A 17,931-nucleotide genomic window follows, 5' to 3' on the forward strand; every position below is an offset into this window, starting at 1 on the left:
ACACAGATCTTGTTTGGCTTACGAACGTTCGAAATGGTAAGCTATAACTCAAAAACTGGAGAGTGCTGATTGTTGTGATTAGTGATGACCACGTGCAGGCTTTTGTGCTGTATCCTTACATGTTGTTCTCTCGGTTTTATCGATCCACTGTTATTGTATAAAAGGCATGTGTGATCGCAAATAAAACCATTAGTTGCAAGTAGCGCTGTGTGTGTGCGTCCCTCTTCTCTGTCCCTGTCGTGGTGCGCTACGCCATATGAATTATGATTCCGAACTAACTAGCCCGGCAACGTGACTAATTAGCAATCATCTGGGCTCTTCAGGCGTATTGTCCTTAAATCCTGGTACAGTTTAGAACGAAATGTTCTGATTTCACAGGCACAGCGACGTAAAGTCCCAGAAGAATAACGACTAGCTCGCGCAATGCTATCCGCGCCGTCGAAACCACAGGAACACATATTGTGCAAAGAACCCGAAGAAATTGAAACACACAGCGAGTGGTACTATCCCAGGGATATAACAGCCCAACCACGACGTTACACCGTTGTAGCGATATCTTCGCAGTATCCAACACCTTCGACATACTTCCTCTCGTCCCCTAAAGCGCCGACACCCCTCTTCGCCTTTAAGAGTTTGACGCGATTAGAAATATCGCGCGCGCACGCACACACAGAGTATATATAGAGCTTGTCGAATGGCTGCCGCAGTGCTATAGTTAACCTGCCGAGAGGGGCTGATCCCCTACTTAAATGTCGAGGAGGGGCCACTAGGCCCTAACCCTGGTGTCCTAGAGACCTAGACGTTGACGTCTACAGCCCCTGCAACACTGGGGCGGACCTGAAACATCTCATCTGAGACTGCTCGCTGAACTCGGACCCCAGACAACGCCTTAATCGCCCTGAATGGCAACCATCTTCTTTCCAGGACCGCGTAAAACACCGGGCGAAGCATCGCCGCGGCCGCCTACGAGCTATGACGGTCGCTGCACGAGTGCCCGAATGACCCGAGGCTCCAGCCACTGGCACCAGTCTTCATCTAGGGTGTGACAGCCAGGCAGCAGCTGGCAAAACGCACATCAATTATGGTTGCAGAAGGGTTTCGTGAAGGGCCAGTTGGTACAGGATGTTGAGCTAATTATTGTTGCTTCCTCAGTTCACTGAGTCGCCCCCACCCCCACCCTCTTTATTTTTCTCCCCCATCCCAACGCGGATCATTCACGCCGCTCTCCAAGAGTGAAAACGTAAATAAAGACGTGTTTAACAACAACCCCAAAGCCGGCGTTTTGTAGACGAAGTGAGATGGATCATAAGTGAGCAGGCAGCCTAACGTGGTACAACTTCCAATTTACTGCTATATCATTCATTGCCGCAAAACACTTGCCGCAAAACACTTTTTTTATCTCACGGCAAATGCGAAGACATACCTTAAGAAAACGGTCTTAGGCTCTGTTTGTGTAGCACTTGTTGACAGAATTTTCCTTTTCATCCGCTTGATTGATGCTTCGTGGTGGATTAGTAGCCGCACTTGAACAGATTTATCGGTGACACGGCCCGGCTCACACGCTGGCCCTGATGACGTTCCTACCAGCTGTTCCAACTCACAAACCAGTCTCGGTGCTGCCTGATGTACTGGCTCTGCTGCGATGTCACCCTGAAATAAATCGGCTTGCGTTGTTGCGAGTGGTAACGCTCAAGATCATTGCCGAGAAAAGAAATGAAAGCCTTCTTACATTATCTCTTTTGCTAAAAAGACTTGGTTTTGGCGTGGGCCCGATTGTTCCGTCTTCAGAGAGCAGCGGTCCAAAAATCTGCAACAGGATATGAAAAGATGGGTTACTGACACATACGGGTACTGACACAAAACGGGTATGTATGTCAATTATTAAGATGGATACTTTTCAGACGTGTTTAAAATGATATGCACCCTCTCCGAAACCACCACTGAAGCTTGTGCGTTTTGGGTTAGGTTCATGCTTTCGTTGTTCGACAATGTGTCGCACCGATTAACCAACACCTCGAAGAGGAGGAGGCGTTGAGGACAGAAAAATACGCTATTTATGCAACCCTAAATGGGAACACGTTTCAGCATCTGCAGGTGAATGGGTAGAGGGAAATATAGATTGGAAGCGGAGAGTGGTGTCTTTGGCCGAGGAAGCGGTGGGCGGCTTCTGGCCGGTTGTCCAGTCCAGTGTCTCCCACGAAGCGAAGAGCCACATTGAAGACCTGGGTGTGACAATGGGCAGGAAAGACGAGGTCCCTCTACGTACGCGGGTAGACCTTGGCCACGAAGTGCGGCTTTCAAGGCGACTCGTTCAGCATGAAACGCGGGGCATACACACAAGAGGTGTTCGACAGTTTTATCTGCCCAGAATGCAGTGCAGGCACGTGACGAGGCTATGCAAGGCGATGACGCCGAGCCGCAGGAGGAGGGACCTCTTGGAGAGAGCCACGTCAGGCAGCCGGGTCGGTGGTTTCTGCCTGGCTACGTGCACGTCTGCGTGGCAACTGAGCAGCGCCCTCAAGGTGTTCCTCGAATAGTCAGAGGCGACCACAGCATAACAGACAGCTGCGGTGGTGTGATGCCCTTCTTTTGCCGGCGCGTCTGCCTGCTCATTTCCCTGGACTCCCATGTGAGATGGGACCGAAAGCAGGGAGACTTGGACGCCACCGGCAAGGAGGGAATGCAGCTCGGTGGTGAGCACTTAGGGCCCTCAAACCTGCCTGTTCCGGTTTTACAAAAATGGGGACGAGCGGATGCTTTGCGCCAATCTTTTATGAGCCTCGCGGATCTGGTTTTCGCTACAGCTCGCCGCATGTGGCGCCACCAGTACACCTCACAGCGGTATCGCACGAGGTGGGTAGCCATGCCGTTGCCGCCCACGAACAGCACTCCAGGGACGGCCGCTTCCTACATCTCAACGCTTACGCATCACCTAGGCAACTTTCAAACGAGATTCTGCGTGGATTTTCAACTGCGGAGCTGTTTAATAGGGTTGGTAAAATCGATGAACGATTAATCGATTAAAGAAGCACCGTTAATTGAATTATCGTCATCGATTTCCGTCTTTCGATTAATCGAATTAATCGAATAAAGCTCTCCGATTAATCGATTACGGCAACACGCGTATCTTATCTTGAAAATCAGGTCGCTCTTCAGTTACATAAGCGATTCTTATGTTTCAAAAGGATGGACTGTTGGTAATTCGTATTCGTTCAAAATGCTGAGTCCTCTTGGCAGGACCTCTTCCTTTGTTTTCCCTTTGTTTTCCCTTTGTTTTCAGCGCTATGGCTTTATTGGATGAAAGCAGCAAGGCGGTACGTGAAAGCTCAACAGTGAAGTCTGTTGTTTTCTGCATATTTCAGACGTGCGAACGGATCGTCTTGCTGTTTAAGTAGCGATTTTCTTAGCCTGCAGTGTCAATAACAACTTTTTTGGGTACTTTAACTCTCAGGTCCGCCGTGCTGGATCAGTGGTTATGGCGCTCGGCTGGTGACCCGAAGGTCGCTGGTTCGAACCCGGCCTCGGCGTTCGCATTTCGGTGGAGGCGAAATGGTAGAGGCCCGTGTTTTGTGCGATGTCAGTGCACGTTAAAGAACACCACAAGTTCAGGATTGCCGGATACCTTCAGTTCGGCATCCCTCATCATCATATCATGGTCTTGGGACGTAAAATCCCACATATTATTTACCTATAAGGTTTTCAATTTTTCTTGTTTAACTACACTATAACAGTGGTCAAGAAGTCCTACATCACTCGTTTAGTGATATGCACGTTGTCACTTATTGTCTTGAGTGACTGGTGCGTAACCTATTGCCGTTACCGGCTATTTTACTCCTTAGCAAATCCTAGACGATTATTGTTCACCAATGAATGAGAGACAATATATTAGAAGACATAGAAGGTAGCCTGAGCTAGTACGCCCCGGCCTGCTGCACTGTGCTGGGGAAAACGCAACGGGTGAAAAATAGTGATGAAGTATGATGCTGGGACGTGGTTATATAATCTATATATATATATATATATATATATATATATAATATATATTATATATATATATATATTAGGACGTGGTTACTAGCGTAAAGGGGTCAAGGACGCTAATAATCATTCTTTATTATGCTATATACCAACTAGCCCAACTGTTCGCCTTATAGCGTATATACATATACCCTTTTCATGATTGTAAAGCTGGCTTTCCTGCGGTGCAGTTAGCCCCCTTTAATTGGAGTTAGTCCCTTCTGCAACAGCGTGTTCAAGCGCAGTTTGCTTGCTCTATGACGCGGCAAATGTAGGCTCAGCAGCTCTCTTGACATAGACATGCATAATAGACAAACCCCAGCACGTGCAACTACGACCTCGTCTCCACTTGAAGCACAGCAGGTGCCGCCATTAGTTGGGCGAATATGCACGGCAAGGAAACGCACTCGTGGATTATGAAAATGGTCTAACAGACCAGCTTTCAGCTAACGCTTGCACTCCATGTCAGCCAGCCTAACAGTTCTCATCTTCTTGCTGTGACGCGAAAGGAGGACAGTTCCGATAATACAATATGTTCTAATGAAAACTAACAGACCAGAAAGCCAAGGAAAGTGTAGGGGATGTTATTTTGTAGTAATTATGATGTAAATGTGAAAGAAGTAAAGTGGACGAAAAGATAACTTACCGCGGCGTCTCTCATATTCGTACCGTGGTTTTGGGATGTAAAAACACCAGATAATAATAATGATCGGCACCGAAGGGAAAGAACAGCGTGGACTGGTCGCGCAGGCGGTCGAAATGCCTCGGCCAATGAATTTGGCTGAATAAAAGTCTATTACTTCTACTAATAATTATTGTTATTCTTATTATTACAGTTGCGCGGCTGTACTCACGATTGAAGACGTGCGCGTAGCGCAGAGTTAAGGCCAAGACGAGGTGAAACTTGTGCAGTACACTGGCGCAACTGCCGTTCCTTCTAACCGGGAGGGAAAAAACTCAAGTCGCTCTTTCCCGCAGATGCCTGTACCGATGGTCTGTTTGAACTGTATGTATGTTTGCTGTGTTGTGCAATCTCGCATGGGTAACACCAAAGAAAAGATCACGTCAATCCACAATTATAGTATTGGCTTCTACAATATCTAACGGACAAACGGAGAAAAGATGCCGTCCCTGCGAGTGCGAGCGTCTTATTTACTTCGTCTTCCTCCTCGTCTCTGTTCTACCTTTCTCGGTATTTCCTCACCCTCTGCCACGCTGCATGTTGCCGGCGCGACTTTTCGACCAGTGTGGTCGCCGAAAGCGCCTCCGATTTCGGTGCGCTCGAGTAGGCACCCTTCGAGGAAATACGACTTGCTGCCGAATCGTCCATAGATAATGGCCACAGATCTTTCAATCCGTGACATTACCCAAAGACGACGGCCCCCCTGTGACCATTGGGCGAAAGTGCGAATTTTCTCGAAGGCGCTAATGCTCACATGTGATCTCAAGCGCGTATGATAGAAATACTTCGGTGGAGATCAAACAGAAACAGTGCCTCTCAAATAATCATATATCCTTTTTAAAGGAACCATAAATGACGATTAATCGATTAAAACGTGACATCGAAAGCGATTAATCGATGAAAGGCTAAATCGACGAACGATTAACGATTAATCGATTAAACATTTTAATCGACCATCCCTACTGTTTAAGATGGAGGTAAGAAAACTCGGCGGGTATGCGCCAGAGAAAGCGGGTATGTGCCAAGTAGCTCCGAGAACGAACCCTGGCGGCGCGGCTGTCACAGGGATGTGACGTCACGGCAAGGACTCGCTTGCTCCGCGGCCGAGGATCGCCTTTTTCTGCGCCCACCGCGTGCCCACTCTTTCGCGATACGGCGGTGATTACTGCTCATTCTTGCGAGGCGAATCTCCCAAGGTAGAAGGTGGAAGTTTACACTATTAGCGAAAGTTAAGTAAGCTGTAGAAAGTTTGGATAATATAGTATATAGTGGGCAAATTCCCGTCCGAACGGAAGATTCACTGTGAAAATGGTGATGCACGAGAGCAAGACATTCGTTGTTTTCACCGCGTACTCCAAGACATCGCTGCTAATAAAATTTACGCTAATGGTGCTATCTCTTCATTACAACTTGGCATAGACTCCACGGTTAGAACATGCATCCCGAAGAATTACAAACAAATTAGGACGTTTTCAATTCCCTAACTACATTGTGGTTTATCGTACAAGTTATGTCTGCATTTGCAGATTATCTAGGGGATTTGACAGAATTGCGCTTTCTGCTATATGAGATTTTAGATTAATCTGTCTGTCATAAAGAACCACATAATACACCCAGAACATTAAACAAAATAATACTGCCACACACACAATGGTTTCGGAAATGCTGAGGTGTTACTATATACTTGGATTATGTAAAATTTCTTCTCAACACTAGTCTGGGATTATGTGGCCCTATACCCTGATCTGCATAAACTGCTCATCCGATCAATCGCAGCGTCACAAGCGGTAATGTTCAATTCGCGTGGGAGCACTGTTGCTAGAAATCGTTTGCAAATCAAACGCTTGAAAGTCGCAATGAGCGTTCTGAACTGTTTCGATCCCAGCGAGGTGGCCCACGTATTAATTAAACGTCATTCGACTCAATGAGTCAATGAATGGTATCGCACGTCATGTCCACATAAAGGTTGATGATGCTGAAGGGTATATCAAACGCAAGGAAAATTAATGTACGACTTGGCTATCTAAACTAGTACTTACACAAGAGTAACAGCGCCGTTGCTGCGATGCTGCATGAAGACACAATCTGACAGCAATAAGAAGTTTCCGCAAATAACCTCAACTTGTTTTTGTAGTGAAATGAAGACCTGAAATTATTGCGAGGAAAACGTGAAGCTAAACAACATGATGGCTGAGCGAGTACACAAAAAAACAAACACAACAACTGCGCCGGTGTCCTCAGGCGAGCGCTTTCGAGATACTTTGCGAAACTCAATACTGCATGCGCTTTTGTAATCGTGAACGGGGCTTGACACACCGGCAAAAACGCTGTCCGCAGATCGCGGATGCGTCCGATGTATGTGACACTTGTGGAAGCGAAGCCATCATATTTTTTAAAGGATCGCCTGTGCACAACGCAACTAATAATGTGAAGGGGGATCGCGTGCCAAGACTACAACACTATTGTGAGGCACGTTGCAGATTAATTTTGACCGCCTCGAATTCTTAACGTGTTCCGGTATCTAAGCAGAGGCATGCTGCTTTTCTCACCCGTCTGAATGCGGCTGCTGTGGTTGGATCAGACCCATCCCCGAGGTTAGCAGCGCGACATAACAACAAACCTTATCACCCATTTGAAAGTGCGCACTACGGAGCGCGGGCACCGTTGACGACTGTGAAGAAAAAAATGTACAGCTTTCTGTCGTTTTACTATAGAAGATTATCGATGCCGTTTTCGTCATTCATCTGAAGCTTGAGACAGGCAAAAAGCAAGCGCAAACAGCGGAACAGAGTACGAACCATGCGCATGAATCAATGATCGCCTGAGAGCACAACAGTAATGTGTGCAATGCTATTCATTGCCGTCCTGCGGATGCACTCCCCTGTTCGAACAAACCACAATCATCGGCAGAGATCAGGACCAGCGCACTCGCGAAATCATTGAAGCCGCCCATATTGCGCAAGAAGGTTTATCATGCATCAGCACAGCATCTGTTTGTTTGTCGACGAAAGAATTATCCTTTTTGGAAAAGCACGTGTGATCATCCCTTCATATTCTGTCATGCATTAATGTTGTTGTTTTTTTAATTTTTCTGTATATATTTTCCTTTCATGTTCAATAAAAGTTCAGTTGAAAGTCAGCGCTTGTCCGTGTTGCTTCTTTTGTGTGTCCCCGTGTAGAATATCGTGCTGCTACTATTTCATAAGGAGAAGGTAAAGCACGATGTAGCAGACCGTTGCATCGGGCGAGCAGGACCGGGCTCGCAACTACCGCTTTCCTCCTCTCTGGCTCGTGCGCGACGGCGCGGTGTGTGCAGGCTGGTGCTTGGATGAGTGGCATTGTCGAACAATTTTTGCGTGTTTTAGGTCGACGTGCGGATTTTCTTCTCTATTATTGCGATGTCAGCCAGAGAAAGGTCTACAGGAATCGACTCGGCCATTTTGGTTGTTCTAACAACTACAGCAACATGGGAAACTGCTGTCTGAATAAGTATGCGACGTGTATCTCCAAGCGCAGAATGTTTGCGGTTGCGGGCCCTTCAAGGTACACCGTTTGTGTTACCTTACAGGTTGTAAATCGGCAAGTGCCGCAATATATACTATATACTCAGTGTTCCATACAGTCAAATGACAATCGGTTATGGCCAGATAGGCGAACAAACATAAGCGTCAAGTGCGGCCCTGTCCGGTAAAGCACGAAACATCTAAGCACCACTCGAGTAGCCACCTGGGTTGTTTTCGCTTCGTTTTATTATTATATTTTCATATGATGTGGTAGATATAACAATTAGCCTCGTAGCTCGGCTCAACACGGTGGTCGCTGCAGTTTATGTAGCGGTATTAGAACGGATGAGAAATCCCTCACTTCGCAGTAGGTAGCCGGCATCATAACCGGCATCAATTTCTGCTATGCACCGGCCTTGTCAAGCCGAACATTCACTGAACACTTCAGATCCTTGTCATGAGGTTACCATTTCCGTAAGAAAGCGGTGTGTATCGTATACAATGTGCGATATTCACTGAACACTACATACCCTTGTCGTCAGGTTACCACTTCCGTACGAAAGCGGTATGTATTGTATACAATGTATGATATTCACTGAACACTACAGATCCTTTTCGTGAGGTTACCATTTACGTAAGAAAGCAGTGTGTATCGTATACAATGTGCGATATTCATTGAACGCTACATATCCTTCTCGTGAGGTTACCACTTTCGAATGAAAGCGGTATGTATTGTATACAATTTGTGATATTCACTGAACACTACAGATCCTTTCCGTGAGGTCACCATTTCCGTAAGAAAGCGGTGTGTATCGTATACAATGTGTGATGTTCACTGGACGCTACAGATCCTTGTCGTGAGGTTACCACTTCCGTAAGAAAGCGGTATGTATGGTATGCAATGCGTGATATTCCCTGAACACTACAGATCCTTTTCGTGAGGTTACTATTTCTGTAAGAAAGCGGTGTGAATCGTATACAATGTGTGATGTTCACTGAACACTACAGATCCTGGTCGTGAGGTTAACACTTCCGTAAGAACGCGGTATGTATTGTATACAAGGTGTGATATTCACTGAACACTACAGATCCTTTCGTGAGGTTACCACTTCCTTAAGAAAGCGGTATGTATTGTATACAATGTGTGATATTCACTGAAGACTGCAGATCCTTTTCGTGAGGCTACCATTTCCGTGACAAAGCGGTGTGTATCGTATACAATATGTTATGTTCACTGAACACTACAGATCCTTGTCGTGAGGTTACCATTTTCGTAAGAAAGCGATGTGTATCGTATACAATGTGTGATATTCAGTGAGCACTACAGATCCTTGTCGTGAGCTTACCATTTCCGTAAGAAAGCGATGTGTATCGTATACAATATGCGATATTCACTGAACACTACAAATCCTTGTCGTGAGGTTACCATTTCCATAAGAAAGCGGTGTGTATCGTATACAATGTTTGATGTTCACTGAACACTACAGACCCTTGTCGTGAGGTTACCATTTCCGTAAGAAAGCGGTGTGTAGCGTATACAATGTGCGATATTCACTGAACACTACAGACTCTTGTCGTGAGGTTACCACTTCCGTAAGAAAGCGGTGTGTATCGTATACAATGTGTGATGTTCACGGAACACTACAGATCTTCTTCGTGAGGTTCCCACTTCCGTAAGGAAGCGGTATGTATCGTATACAATGTGTGATATTCACTGAACACTACAGATGATTTTCGTGAGGTTATCATTTCCGTAAGAAAGCGGTGTGTATCGTATGCAATGTGCGATGTTCACTAAACACTACATACCCTTGTCCTGAGGTTACCATTTCCGTAAGAAAGCGGTGTGTATCGTATACAATGTGTGATGTTCACTGAACACTACAGATCTTTTTCGTGAGGTTACCACTTCCGTAAGAAACCGGTGTGTATCGTATACAATGTGCGATATTCACTGAACACTACATATCCTTGTCGTGAGGTTACCACTTTCGAATGAAAGCGGTGTGTATCGTATACCAGGCACGTAGGCAAAGGGGGGGCCCGGGGGGCCCGGGCCCCCCCCGAAATTCGTCCAGCCTTCTATATTCCCGGGCAACTTTTGTTTTATTTTTGCCATGGAAATACTTTCTTTCGAACAATTAGGCCTTGGGCCCCCCCCCGAAAAAAAATCCTGGCTACGTGCCTGTCGTATACAATGTGTGATGTTCAGTGAACACTACAGATCCTTTTCGTGAGGTTACCACTTCCGTAAGAAAGCGGTGTGTATCGTATACAATGTGTGATGTTCACGGAACACTACAGATCTTTTCCTGAGGTTACCATTTCCGTAAGAAAGCGGTATGTATTGTATAGAATGTGTGATATTCACTAGACACTACAGGTCCTTGTCGTGAGGTTACCATTCCCGTAGGAAAGCGGTGTGTATCGTATACAATGTGTGGTGTTCAGTGAACACTACAGATCCTTGTCGTGTGGTTACCACTTCCGTAACAAAGCGGTATATTCGTATACAATGTGTGATATTCACTGAACACTACAGATCCCTTTCGTGAGGTTACCATTTCCGTAAGAAAGCGATGTGTATCGTATACAATATGTGATATAAAAGCCGAACAGTAAAAAAAAAACGAAAGAAAAATAAACAGAGATAGAAGAAGAAAGTTGTGTCGCTTCGTGTGTAGAACTACCTCAGGCAGACAATTTTTTTTTTTGTTTTTGCGTGGTCAAGAACCGTGCCCGACAAGCCGCGCAGTGATGTACAACCTAGTTAATTCTATTCTAAGCGCAAAACAAAAACCGCGTTATGCTTGTCTAGTGTTTCTATAACTGCCAATTTTGCTGCTTAGATTTTGCGAACGACAGTAAGAATTTCGCAAAAAGAGTACATCTGGTAGATGAAGTTATAAAAAAAAATAAACACGATTCACCTCCGATGCCGATCGTAGGCTCGAGGCCGGACGCCCTTGGTGCCTCGCCAACAGAAGAAAATTTTCCAACCATCTTCAACTTATCGCCGCCGAAATCCTATCAATGACACGACTCTCAAAAGAAAAAAGAAAAAGAAGAGCGCCGGCATGTAAACATCAGCATCGTTTTTTATGTACCAGCACCTCTACCAGCAACTGCACGCATACTTTCCACACAAACGCAGAGCTCTGCACATGCCAGTGGGTTGCCAGACCAGAGACGGCGCCGTCCGCTAGGCAATATGGCGGCGCCCACGCAAAGAAAAGGTCTATAGTTTAGCAAGTATATGGGGAAAAAGAGTAAGGGTGACGGCTGATGTGAGGAGGGAGAGGAGGAGGTGAGAGGGCACACCATAGCATAGTCATGTACTATCGGCGTCAAATGAAACCTGAACAGCGGCAAGCATTGGCAATGGTATAGTGCGCGCCGTCCAGTTATCACCATGGACAGGCGCGCACATATGCGCAGTGCTGGCGAACCGGATGCGCGAGCCTGTCAATGGTGATGACTGGAGGGCGTGCACTGTATACCACTGCGAATACTTGCCGCTGTTTAGGTTTCATTCGACGCCGATAGTACAATGTAGCACAGCAAAGGGTGGGAAATAAACGTCAGGGTGAGGAGAGGCGATGTGAGGCGGTGGGAAAGGAGGAGAGAGGCCAAAATAGAAAGAGAGAAAGGAGATTACGGCAGCTTCGCACTAGCGGTGCCAAGCCTGAAGGATGTGCGGTGTTATGACTTAATTTTTTTTTGCAGGCGTAAAAATTTTTTGGGCGAGGCTCGCTTTTCAGAAGATGCAATGAATATTGCTGCTTTTTCGGCTTTTAGCGCTTATTTAAGTCGGCTTCGCGCAATATAAATCAGATTTAGCTAATTAACTGAGAGTTTGTTGCAACTTTCCATTTTTTGGCTGTGAACTAGAAGGATATTCGGCTGCACGGCACACAGGCGAAGGCTTAACGGGGACCGTATAAAGTAGTGTGCACTCACCAGTTATATATAGACACTTTTTCACAAAGTCGCGCAATAAGAACGCACGCGGCTTCGAAACGGGAGAACGACTGAAAAATGTCAGAGTGCCAGTAATAAAAGAACCGCTCAGGCGCATTATCTCTCTAAGCACTTGTTGCAATCGTCATGGTTTAACAAAAAAAAAAAAAACTGTGCACTCTCTATTCCTAAACTCTTACAGCTCGATGGTTTCTGCGTTCAATCAATGCTCGGCGCCAGCATGCGACTTGCAAAAGCTAACGTACCCCGACAAACTCACGCGTTTTTTTTATTACTGCTATCACAATATATTAGCACGAAATTTGCCGAACGCAACGAGCTTGCACCTCAGTCATAAAGCTTCGTTTCTCCGAAAAGAGCGGCAGACCGCGCCAGGGTTGCCACTGACTTGACAGTAAATGTCGCCAAACGACGAGCAAAAAGTCGCCAGAGGTCGCCAGTCTAGATATGTGTGGCATGCCGAGTAATAAAAATTGATAATTATGTGTAGCTGTAGAATACAGTACCATCCATAACTCCTAAATTATACTGACGTTATCTAATGCGCAGTGGCATTGCCAGCTTTACCATGGGAGTGCTTGGGGCGTCTGGTTCTCCGACTAGCCGTGAGATAGGCTTGTTCGCGCAAGGGTTACGTGCCGTTATGAATTGAACGCTCATGATATCCTTCCATCGCAGTCCACTCGTTGTAAAGGTGAAAGTGGGGTGAACCTCGTGTGAGAAGCGCGACAGCGTTGTTTGTAGACAGCTTCATGTCCGCATACATGAATTAAAAGCTTTATTGAAGGTAATACGACAGAAGTTTAAAGGAACCAATCATTAGTCATCCTTATACCTTTTGAGTACGAATTAATATGATACCGGGCGCCACTGCCCATTTCTTATAGTAACTTAAATGAAAGAATGTAAAATGGTATATAGCGATTGTTTTTACTACATATGCTCGCCGAGAACAGCGAAAAATACCTGAGTAAATAATTTTTTATTGCACACACGCCACGCATCCGCCTTTTGGCCATAAATATCCCGAGGTACTTGACCCCGACGCACTTCCCGGGTATCACGGAAGGGACACCATTGGTAAATGCTGGAAGGCCCAGGATGATTCGCCCTCATTTGGCGAAGAACTTCCACCGAAACAGCATAGTTTGTCGACGCCTTTTGCTGCAAACGAAGGCCAGATTTCATCCCTAAGATCAACTCCAAAAGCTCCAGCTTCATCTTATTGCGAAGTTCCGTGATAGTCAAGGTTACATAAGAAAAGACTCTTTCCACTTCGACATTTGAGATCGGAAGTGTCAGGATCCTGATGGCTCTAATGGCGAGCGCTGAGAGAGCATACACTAGCAGCGTCCCTGAATGCTAGCGCCTCATGCCAAAAGCTTGTGGTGGAATATATCTTTTTCAACCACACGAGCGCCACCAACGAGCGCGCAAGCGGTCATGGGAAATGTGTGTACGCCGCAGCAGCCACCTCGACGAGCGCGCGGGTCTCGCGCTGTAGCTTTCCGCTTGCGCCGTGCCAGGACTTCTTAGACATAGTGAATTTGGCAAGGTGCAACATGTTACTGCGCAATTCAATCATGAACTTCAGTATTTAGCTGCGACGGCCCCTCGACGATTTCCGTCTGTCCCACTGTTGGACTAGAGCGGCTCAGAAGCGTCACTTTTCATTTATCTATTTATTTTTTGGGCGCCAATGCGCCTTACGGCATAAATGAAAAAAAAAAAAACACGGTTGCCTATGAAGTGCAGGAGCGGTCTATGATTCGCGGATGCATTTGGAATCAACGTCCATCGACGCTGTCACCGAGTACAGTGTGAGGTTCTGATATTTAAAGAGTACACTATCTAGTCGGCATTCGGGGAAATGAGATACATAGATTGCGTCGCTCGCACCATATATGTAACGAACCATAAGTGCTTACTAACCTTCGTTGGTGCTGTAACTACAGGTTGCAATAATACTTAGAGCGAGAAATGAAAGGAGCAGTACTAAGGAAGGAAATGCACAAACCAGCGCCCACACACAACTGTAAGTTTATTGCACGCGCCAAAAAAAAAGCATATATACAAAAATGGGGGCGCGTCGCGTGTGTCATAAAGAGGCACAAAAAATCAAACAACCAAGGCGCATGCTTACAGTCGATTAATAAAGCTGAATTCCTTGTCTTGTAACGACTGAGAAGCTTGACAGACACAAATGTGGCGTTATTTGTGACATGATATGCCTCCGAAATTTCTCGCGTTGTCTGATTAGTTTGATGGTACAAAATTACTGTGCTTTCGAAGGTGGGATTACATTTTCATGACTGACATAGCGATGCGAGATGAGACGGCTCCATTCAATGAATTTCGATGCTCGCTGAGGCGCGTATTAATACATCGACCAGCCTGGCCGACGCACATGTGGACTCACGAAAGAGAAATTTGCGGTTAACTCCTAAACAATTTACAAAACAATTGGCATGCCTCTGACCGCATTTTCCTTTGCCCACCACAGACCCCTGCGACCTTAATGGACTAAGCTTATTTGGGGCGGCAAACAGAACCTTCACCCCCACATCGCTTCCCTACGTTCTTCAGGCCATGCGACTTCTTATACGTATGTGGAATAACTGCAATATTTCTAGTTTCTTCATTATTTACGGATGGAGGGCGACCGTGTTAATCTTTCTTTGCCATGCGGACAGATTTTCGCAAACCGATACAACGATACGCAGGATACCCTGCCTCTTTGATCACTTTGCAGCTGGAAACTACTGCTCATCTTATGTACGCAAGGTTTTTTTCTTTTTTTCCAATGCCGTGCGTAATCATGACATCACAATTCCTCGTTTAACAATATTTGAATGCGCCGACGCGAAATTAAACACCCATTTCGCTGAACGCGTGCTATACTGCGCGCGAACATGCTCCGCAGTGAAACTTAAAAGCATGTATCAAGAAACTGCAAATTATCAGAGCAAGACATCTTGCAAGTGAATTATAGTCCCATCCTTTTTTCTTTAAACACGCTTAGAATGTGCTCACTTCTTTGTACAGCGCGTGACTTGTCAATTAAAATCAAATTATCATCTGTATACCTGAACACTGTAACACCTCTCTACAGTTTGGTTAAACCCGATCACGAGCCGCTATGGCATTAAATGCCATAGCGGCCTGTGAACAAGTAATCATTGAATAAATACGAATTCGGTGTTCCAGCTCACATCGCTCACGAAAGCACGTTTTGACTGCATGTATCGGCACGTGATAACTCGCATGCCGCTTGACTGCTGCATCCGGTATACATCCGCTCGGTAATACCTACACTGACGTACTGCATCATTCCTTTCGCATTTCATGCGTAGAGATACATGCAGGTGCGTTCAGACATGCGTAGTATTTAGAATTTAATAATAGTCAACCAGCGGCGACGCGTTTTTTTTTTTTTTCGTTTGGTGCTCCCACGGCGCCAACGAGCAGCGAGCGACGGAGCTAACGGAGCAGCCGGCGGGCTCGCCGTACACACTTTTCCCATAGTACCTCGCGCGCCCGCGGGGGTTCTGGGATTGCTTGAAAAAGGTACGTTAGTTTCAGTTGAAGCGAATACAGAGGGAAGCAGTCGCTTCAAAAAGAGAGAGATGGCGTGCGCAGCCTGAATTCCTTCAGATAAATTAAACAATATCATTGCAGTGCAATCATACGTCCAATAATCGAACAACTTAATTAAAAGCAACGGAAATAACTTCATCGAAAGTACTGCGTGACCTTTACAGTGCCCGCACCACGATTTCTGCGCGGTCAAGCTTACACTACACGTTCGCTTCGGTGCAGTTTCTGAAGGCTGCCCAGAGAAGCCGACTTCTTGGTCTGCCAGAAAAGTATGTTAATAAAATGATATACATGCAGAAATAGGGGGGTACTGCAGCAGTGACGAATTCGACAAGCTGTTCAGAAACGTTGGAGCTATGGTCTGAACACACGGCCTACCCGTCGTCTAGCCACTTTGGAAGCGAAACTTGAGAGAAGCTTAAAGGAGTACTGACATGAATTTAAAAAATTTTTCGGGTTGTTGCTCTAAATGAAAAGCACGGGTGTCGAGAACCCTAAAAAGAGTGTCGTGGTGCCTGGGGATGCATTGCTTATATTTTTAATACCGCTTCTTTCAACCAGCAGTTTCGGTTTCGGTTTCGAGAGGGCGGCTTCATAGTGACGTGTCAAGTCTGCCCGTGACGTCACGGGCAGACTGCAACCGACGAAATATGCACCTGCTGTCCTTTGCTGTCAGTCGAACGTGGTTCATGATGAGTGAACTGTCGTCCAGTGTCTCCGACAGCGATTTCTGTGATTTAGGCTGCATGCAGAACCCAGATTTCGCAAACCAAGTGAGCCGACTTGAAACGTCATAGGGCTCTCCATGCGGTGAAGCTGCCTTGCAGATGCTGGGAGATGAAAACTTTAAAATCAAACTTAAATATTTATACGCGTTTCCCGGATGCGGTGTGGGGAGAGCGTTAACACTACATGCCAAGGAAACCGAAAAAGTCCGTTTTGCTGCACTTCAAAATCGTGTCAGTACTCCTTTAAAGCACCTGAAGAACACCACCGCCTCACGGCACGCAAAGCAATCCGCTGAGTTACATTTTGCTGGGAGTTTGCTGGGGCAGGCACCAGTACCTCCGCGATCTAGATTAACTGAGGCGATCCACACGAGAAACAGAATGGACGCACTGGATTACGTGTAAAGTGCGTCTTCTACTGGTGAGCCCAAAACCAAGAAAAATAGAAAAAAAATGGCGATCATTCGGTGGGAAGACAATGAGCATAGAATGCAAACTCAGTCGAGACCTAAGCCGAAAGTCTAAAAAAATTCGCCATGTCGCCATGCTCAATTTTAGGTCGCCACGGGCTTCTCAAATTCGCTAATTTGACGAAAAGTAGCCACTATGGCAACCCTGGCCCGCGCCCTCGCGAACGAAGCTCGATGATGATTTGTGGCTTTGCCCTTTGTAGCGGGTGGACACATATGGTGTGTTCTAGCCTGGGTATGAAGAAAAAAAAGGAAAGAAAAAGAACGACAAAAAGAAAGAAAAAAAAACGAAGGCACGAAAGAGTTCACTTCTGGCACCACTTCCACCACTGTTGGAGCCTTGTCTTTGTGGTGGCAACGGCTTTTGCATTCCTGTCCGTCAGGGCCAGTGCCTGAGGGAGAGTAGTGGCCTCCGGCGGGCGGGGTGAGAGTTTTTGGCATTACAGTACCAAGTGCTCCACTGTCTCCTGTTCTGCTCCACGCGCTCTACATAAAGCTCGCCTGCGGGCTACCGCGCCATCTGCCGCCTGTATCGCAAACGCTTTCTGCCCAGCCGGCGCGCTCACGAGACTAGGTAAACGTTTCTAGCACTGCTACACATCTACTGTACTACAGGGGAAACAATCTGATGGAGCCTGCAGATTGTCCACTGAGCTGCTCGTTTTTTTCTTGTTTTGTTTTTCTCGCGTAGGAAGTTCCCAAACACTACTTACAACGTCTCGGCCGTCGGTGCTGGTACAGCCGAGCGCAGAGCAATAGGCAGCCATGGTGATACAATGAGACGAAGTTCTCCGTCCGGCAGCTCTTCTTAGAAGCGCAAACCATAAACGTAGGCTGGGGACGTTGATTACCTACGATAAGAGGGACGACTGACGTGAAAAACTTGCACACGGTGACGGTGCGAGAGCCCGGGACGCGTCTTAACTACGGTGGCACAACGTAAACAAACCACT

General features: G+C 46.4%; 2 long non-coding RNA genes across 2 annotated transcripts in view; both read right to left on the reverse strand.

Moving 5' to 3' along the window:
- Positions 1–1,337: 1,337 nt before the first annotated feature.
- The window catches only part of LOC119383895 (uncharacterized), a 46,002-nt gene continuing 29,408 nt past the window's right edge, over positions 1,338–17,931 (reverse strand). The window contains exon 3 of the long non-coding RNA XR_007415196.1: positions 1,338–1,423. This is a non-coding gene — a long non-coding RNA (uncharacterized LOC119383895). The remainder of the gene's footprint in view (positions 1,424–17,931) is intronic.
- On the reverse strand, positions 1,501–17,924 carry LOC119383897 (uncharacterized). The gene is made up of 3 exons (XR_005181786.2): positions 17,692–17,924; positions 1,730–1,807; positions 1,501–1,650 (listed from the first exon to the last, which is right to left on the reverse strand). It is a non-coding gene; the product is annotated as an uncharacterized LOC119383897 (long non-coding RNA).

The sequence above is a fragment of the Rhipicephalus sanguineus genome, chromosome 2 (genome assembly GCF_013339695.2).
Source record: "Rhipicephalus sanguineus isolate Rsan-2018 chromosome 2, BIME_Rsan_1.4, whole genome shotgun sequence".
Taxonomy (NCBI): domain Eukaryota; kingdom Metazoa; phylum Arthropoda; class Arachnida; order Ixodida; family Ixodidae; genus Rhipicephalus; species Rhipicephalus sanguineus.